Consider the following 6620-nt stretch of genomic DNA (forward strand, 5'->3'; position numbering starts at 1 on the left):
GTCGAGGGTGGGGGGGGGGGGGGGGTGAGGGGGATAAGGAGATTAGGTGATGGGATTACTTTCCCCACGCTAAGAAAGCCATTTCGGCGCATTCAGAACTAAACGACCGAAAAATGGCTCCACATTTTCTCCAGATTGCGTTCAACTGCAGCTTAAACATTCCGAGTAAGAGAATATACGCTGTTCTTGTATATCCATCTACAAAACATAGGACTACATACAAAAGAATAGCATCGCATAAGGGAAGATTTAGTCGATTTAAGGGTAAATGGCGTCGTAGGAGTGGGATATATGGGCCAAATGCAGCTGTAAGTAAACGGAAATTATCATATTATTGTCATCAAGAGTCCGGTAATAGTAAAATATAAAGTTACTTTTAGTCAACAAGTCTTTCGAAGAAATGCACTACCAAGACATTCAAAAACATATAAATAAAAGATCCCTCTGCACGTTTCATTTGCATACTGTTCGAATAGAGATCAGGAAGTATAGAAATAAAACACCCATTACAAAAAAATAGCAGAACTATTTTACAAAATGTCAAATGGGATCCCGTGTACTTGATATTCAGAATTCAGAACAGAACGCTGAAACGCATCGATTGGCAAATTTAGATAAGAAGGGGTGTGCAATATTTTCCTTTATCTATAATGCAGAAGACAAAAAGGAAAGAAAATCTGTGACGTTGGAAATGTCATTTTCAATCCACGGAAGTATCACAAAGATCGAGTCAAATGATGAAGAACAGGTAAATTAATGAACTTTTCGCAATACGGATGCATCTATAAAAGTGATGATGAATCTTCACAGAAAGACCAATCTTAGCGGATCCTTTGAAGGCGATCGGCATGGCTATGATGCAGGACTGTTAATATTGTTTTGTCATGTCAGATGTGAGTGGACAATGTCACTTATGTCAAAGTATTGTTTTCGCGCGCGTGTGTGTGTGTGTCTGTGTGTCTGAAACACAATTTACGCAAATCAGAATGTCACGTTCTACGTTACCCAACAAGGCGTTATATACGCCCTGGCTATACTATTAAAAACATATCTTTGCCATGATAATGCAAGAATAGTTATGCTTTTGTCTAAGTGGATGTTGGTTAAATTCCCTGAAGAAAGGGAAAGAAAAAGAGGAGATTTATCGAACGCAGTACCAGGGCGTCAACCTCAATTTTACATCTCTATGGTTTGATAATGTCTCGACTTCTGGTAACTGCTGTCTCTAACTTTTAATAGATTGAAGCTGTGAATCATAACCGTTCTTTCTCTTAATTTAATAAAAAGATGACACGATGAATGATGTATGGAATTGAATTATGTATACCATGGCAACCGGAATATCATTTCATTAGATTACATTATCTTGATGATAACAAGTCCAGCTTTCGCCAGTGTCTTACATCATTTTCGGCCCTCTTGACAGATGATATATTATTCATCATGAAGGGGAATACAAAGCAACTACTTGCATGGGAAACTCCAGAAAGGGACCATGTGAATTATAAAGCTGATTGACGATTGGTTGCTCAGTTGGTTCACATTGGTTAGTATCAGAGCATTTAGAAACAAAGAAGCAGTAGTAATCATATCCACATAGTGATTAGTGTTATGACCGCCAATATACGTGAAGATGATTATAAAAAGCATGAAACGTCATTTCTATGCATCCGGACAGTACCAGGGTGATGGTCTTTATTCAGACGCTTCGTTTATCAAGAAATTAAGAGAAGGAGCAGAAAAAGTGGTAAAAAAAAGATTGTTATTCCGAAGGTTTGTTTGTCTGAACACTGCCGAAAATGAAAAAAAAAAAATAACAGCGTACTTAGCGAACTCTGGGATATACATAGCGTATTTCGTTTTCGGATAAGCAGACCTTGGAAATAAGTAACGTTTTCCTTCTCTCTCTCTCTCTCTCTCTCATTTTCGGTTCAAATCTTCTGAATAAAACTCCTACAATTTCATTTACGGAATAACGAAAACTCGGAATAACAACCCTATGGAATAGCAAACTGTAAACAAACAATACAGCCGCATCACCATCGCACGTGTAGGAAGAGTAGAAAACAACAACAACAACAACAACAACAACAACAAAACAACGACAACTTCGTTTCTCGAGCTCCGCACGAGTGAGATCCTTCTCTCAATCAACTTTATAGCAACGTTAGAACTCTCTATCCAATTCCTGATTATATGAATTTGCACATTATTTGCATATTCATAATTTTATCCAATCCTTGAAAATGACCGACGGAGATAAAATGGTTGAATGGAATCATGTAAAAAAGAATGAAAAAAAAAAAAACAGTCGACACTATCACTACCGCGACGAGATGTGCACTGATTTTAAAGACCAGGTAAAGTAATGATGAAGCACTCCGCTTGAGACTATTTTGTTTTAAAGTGTTGCAGCTATTCTTCGAATGATTTCTTTATTTCTCTTTTTTACTCTTAGTTACTTAATGTTTTCAATGAATGGTTTGAAAAATGCGTTGTGACTTGGGGTCAGACTCAAATTCCAAGTGTAATGATTAATTCATATGGTTGCGAAAATGTAATATCCGCGTTTGTATTTATGTGTGTGGGTGTGTGTTTGTGTGTTCGTGTGTGTGTGTATGATTGCGTTATTTTGGATATCCGTGAGAGTGCTTTATGCGTATGTTTTTCATTTCACGCCATTTACAAAGGTCAAAGCAAATGCGGGGCGTGATACATCATAAATATACCATAATGTCATCTTTTGGTAAGAGTCCATCTATATGCCGCTTACAACAGAATCCTTTAACATTGCACTCTAAAGATACCCTTATGACAAAATCAAGATGAGTGGACGCACGCTTTCTCCCATAATGTAAATTCTTTTGATAACACTAAAAGGATAGTCCTATGATGAAATATATCTATTATTTTCTGAAGTAGAGGCACGCCAAGGAAAGTAATTGCGCAAATATAAAGCTTTTCCTACAAGTGGCAAGCAAGAACATTTATATTTTATTTTGTAATATCACTCTGCCTTTCAAAAGTATAGGATTGACACATTCGTCGCAACGCAGATATTGAAAACGGAAACGTTTCCTAAACATCAAAGTAATGCCAAGATCGCCAAGTTGGATAAACAACATTTCGGCGCAGGTTGTTGTTGTTATTTTTTTTTCTTATAATCTATGAATAGTTTTCCGCCAAGACTGAATTTGGCCCTCGCCTAGAAACACTACAGCGCCGCCACGACAGCATCCCTTAATTAAATTCGAGTATCGAGTAACCCATGTGATCTTCCGCACGTTTCGATTCATTCTCACTGAAGTGATTGTTTGGTCGAGATGCTGATGCTATTAATCTTCGTCTTGATCCTGGCCCTCATCTTTCGAAACTTAAAGGAGCTTTGCAGCGGATGCAACCAACGGGTTACTATGGTAATCTGTTAGCTAAACAACCAATCGCTGTACTCGTTTCATTGGTTATCAAGCGAAACTGCAAATGAGTTAGTAAAACCTTCGGAACTGGTTACTTGCTTTAGTCCACATTTTGGTCTCTCCTTCTTCTTTCCTTTTTCATTTTCTTGTCTTTTCTTCCCTCTTGTTCCAGTTTATTTGTTTTTGTTGCTTTATCCATCGTCTGCCACACTAGACGTGTTTTTCCCCTCTCTCTGTTTAAGTCTTTCTAAAGACCAACATCAAGGAAACTTCTGTGAGAAGTGTTCTGTCTTAGCGTCATTACCATTTTTTGTTGGTATAAACTATTTAGGCTAGACATATTCTAACACTTCCAAAGAAATGAAGGGAAAATGATGTAAAATGCGTGCCTTCGAAAAAGACTCAATCTTTTGCTTGAGATTTAAAGGTATTGTTTACCATTGAGAGGAGTGATTTGAAAAATGTTCGAGTTATCACATTTTATGCATAGTCTAGGTCAGTTGTATCACAACACATCCTACCACATAAAAACCTCGCAATAAAGTAAAAAATATAAGAGATATCATTTTTTTTCGCAATAAACCGTAACTGTAGACGGTTTACGCAAAAATCAATTTTATCATAGATATTGTTCATATTTTGTATATTTAGAATAACATCGATTTTCCTCTTTAAAATGTTTACAGTGGATTTTTTAATCCCGAACTCACATTTTAAAAACATTTTGTAGCACTAAAACATCAGTTGTTTTTTCATCTGCAAATGGTAAACTATGCCTTTAATTACGTGCTGTTATCATGCGACCTGGATGAATCTACATCAACATATTCAACACATGTGTAACAATGATGCTATTTTCCCGTGAAATGAGCCAAAGCGAAAGACAAGATAATTGATAATCGCAACTTCTGAAGTGATTGTCAAATTTTATTATGACACGTCTTCTCTGCGTCAGTAAGTTTGGACAAACATAAAGCGAGTACAAAATAATACCGAAAAAAACCCACATCTTTGTAAGGACCGAGCTGATATAAATCACACATTTATCAAAAAACATACGATAAAAAAAAACCTACCTCCATAAGCATACAACATTCCACATTCATCACCAATACAGACACATCACCACCAGTTGCTCAAATTTCCATTTTCTTTCTAGAAATACTTGAAATGCATACGCCTGTAATCAAAGGGCTGTAAAATGGATGTAAGGTTAAATGAATTCCAGAATAATGAAACTAAATGAAAGGACAAAAAATAGAAAAGTGATATTTATGACATACCAGCTGTGGCGGGAACTATTATGGTCTTGCGCACTTATGGTGCTATCCACTCAGTTCAACGCGAGAAGAGAAGGCGGGGGAGAAAAGAGCCGACTGATGCGCGCAAAAGAGAAATGAATTATTCGCGAGAGAAAGATTCTCCCGCTCCCGAGAAGAAGACGAGTCTGCGAGGGAAATCAAGACGTCTTCAGAAGGCATCTCCATGACGCCTCGCATCAGCCTTTCTGACTGACGCACGGAGATTTCCGCTCTCTTCATTGGGCCATCTATTTGCTGCGCATGCGCCTTGCGAACAATCTTCCCTCTCCCAGGGTTCGTGAATGAGAAGTGTTGATTTTGTTTCTCTATTATACAAGAGACAATTGCGTCAAGTAAAAGACTCACCGGATTTGTTGAAAGAAATTAACATAATTCTGAGGACATCTGTTATTATTTCTTCCCTCTCTTTTATAACCTAGTCAGTGAAACAGACGATTGATGTATTTCCGTGCTTCTCCACTTCGTTCCAGGCACCTTACTCACAAAGGTGGAAAACACTATGTCATCCCGACTTTAATGAGTATCTTCCTTCACCCTTCTCTTGCGAGCATGTATCCATCAGCTTGAAGGAATGGTTTAGTTTTGGTTTAGATGGGAATTCACCTGTTAACCGTTCGCGAGGTAATCAGAAACCACTTGTGAATATTACAGAACATACATTTCCAAGAGGAATATAAAGCTCGTTTGTAGAAAATCTCTTTTGAAACGGTTGAGATATCAAAAAACAAGGTAAAACAAAGCGATCCTAATAAAAGGAATAAAAGGTGTGCCTTAACTATCTGCCTCCCAACCCCCAACCCCCGAAAAAAAAAATACATTTTTTCCCCATTGGTCAGATTTCCCAAAGATATTTTCAGCTTTAATAACATGTATTTCAAAATCATTGCCACTCATGCTTGTTCTTTTACAATTACAATGGGTGATAAGAATATTACATAATATGGTTGAAGAATTAAGTCTTAAAAAAAACGAGAGGGGAGGGCTTTGCAGCTCAGAGTCTATTGAAGCGCACCGACAGGTGATCAATTGCATGCACACGGAAAAGCGATTTAAAACTCCATAGCAACCACCATGAAGGCATCGGGTTATCATGTTACAAATCATACGTAGTTGCCCCATTCTATTCATGACTATACTCTGACGTACCGATGCTTTAGCTGCGCATTTTGAAAAAAAAAAATCATGACTTACGGGTTTGTATATATCGTTCCATGTACATGTACATGGAATTCATGTGGTGAAACTAGTGAAAAAGAAGTCTGAAGATTCTAGAGCAACCTTATCAACGATCAAAACTCGCTGACATTTGGTTATGTGCTTTGTAAAACATCAGTGAGAAAGTCCATATTTACAGTTGTATGTCATTTCATTCAAAAGTTTGTTTTTTTCCAGTTTGCAACTCTTCGTGACAGCTTCAGAGAAAAAAAAAATGATGTCTTCTCAGCAGAGTGCAAGGATGTGCTTGTAATGGAGGAGACAGCCAGGTGAATCGGTATTGGTACATGCATAGCGATGAATGAAGGCTCGTACGAGAGTAAAGTTGTCGCATCCTTGAGAAAAAGTGGAAACACCTGTCTTCCGCGTTTATCGGAAGCCGCTTGAGTTTAAAACCATAATAAGGCAATTATACAAAACCGTATTCTCTTCAATGCACTCTAGAATTTAGCACCAAGACAAGGTTTGCCATCAGCAAAGAATTATGATGTTTCCATTTGGTAGCTTGATATTAGAAAATGTGTATACAGCATTATTGACTTTTTACTCTACGTCCAAGATTTTTGTACGACGTTAGAAAATACATTCAATGTTTTATGTTCATTTCCCAGAAATATACGAAGAGTTTGTTTGCAAAAACCGATAAGTCTATTTTTGAAGATTTTGA

General features: G+C 37.4%; 1 protein-coding gene across 1 annotated transcript in view; it reads right to left on the minus strand.

Moving 5' to 3' along the window:
• The window catches only part of LOC139727475 (uncharacterized), a 100321-nt gene extending 95605 nt beyond the window's left edge, over positions 1–4716 (minus strand). The window contains exon 1 of the mRNA XM_071638449.1: positions 4700–4716. The gene's annotated coding sequence lies outside the window, so the exon portion shown is untranslated. The remainder of the gene's footprint in view (positions 1–4699) is intronic.
• Between the last annotated feature and the right edge of the window lie 1904 nt (positions 4717–6620).

This window comes from Diadema antillarum, unplaced genomic scaffold, assembly GCF_040938485.1.
Source record: "Diadema antillarum isolate AM-2024a unplaced genomic scaffold, OU_Dant_1.0 seq00000133_RagTag, whole genome shotgun sequence".
Lineage (NCBI taxonomy): Eukaryota > Metazoa > Echinodermata > Echinoidea > Diadematoida > Diadematidae > Diadema > Diadema antillarum.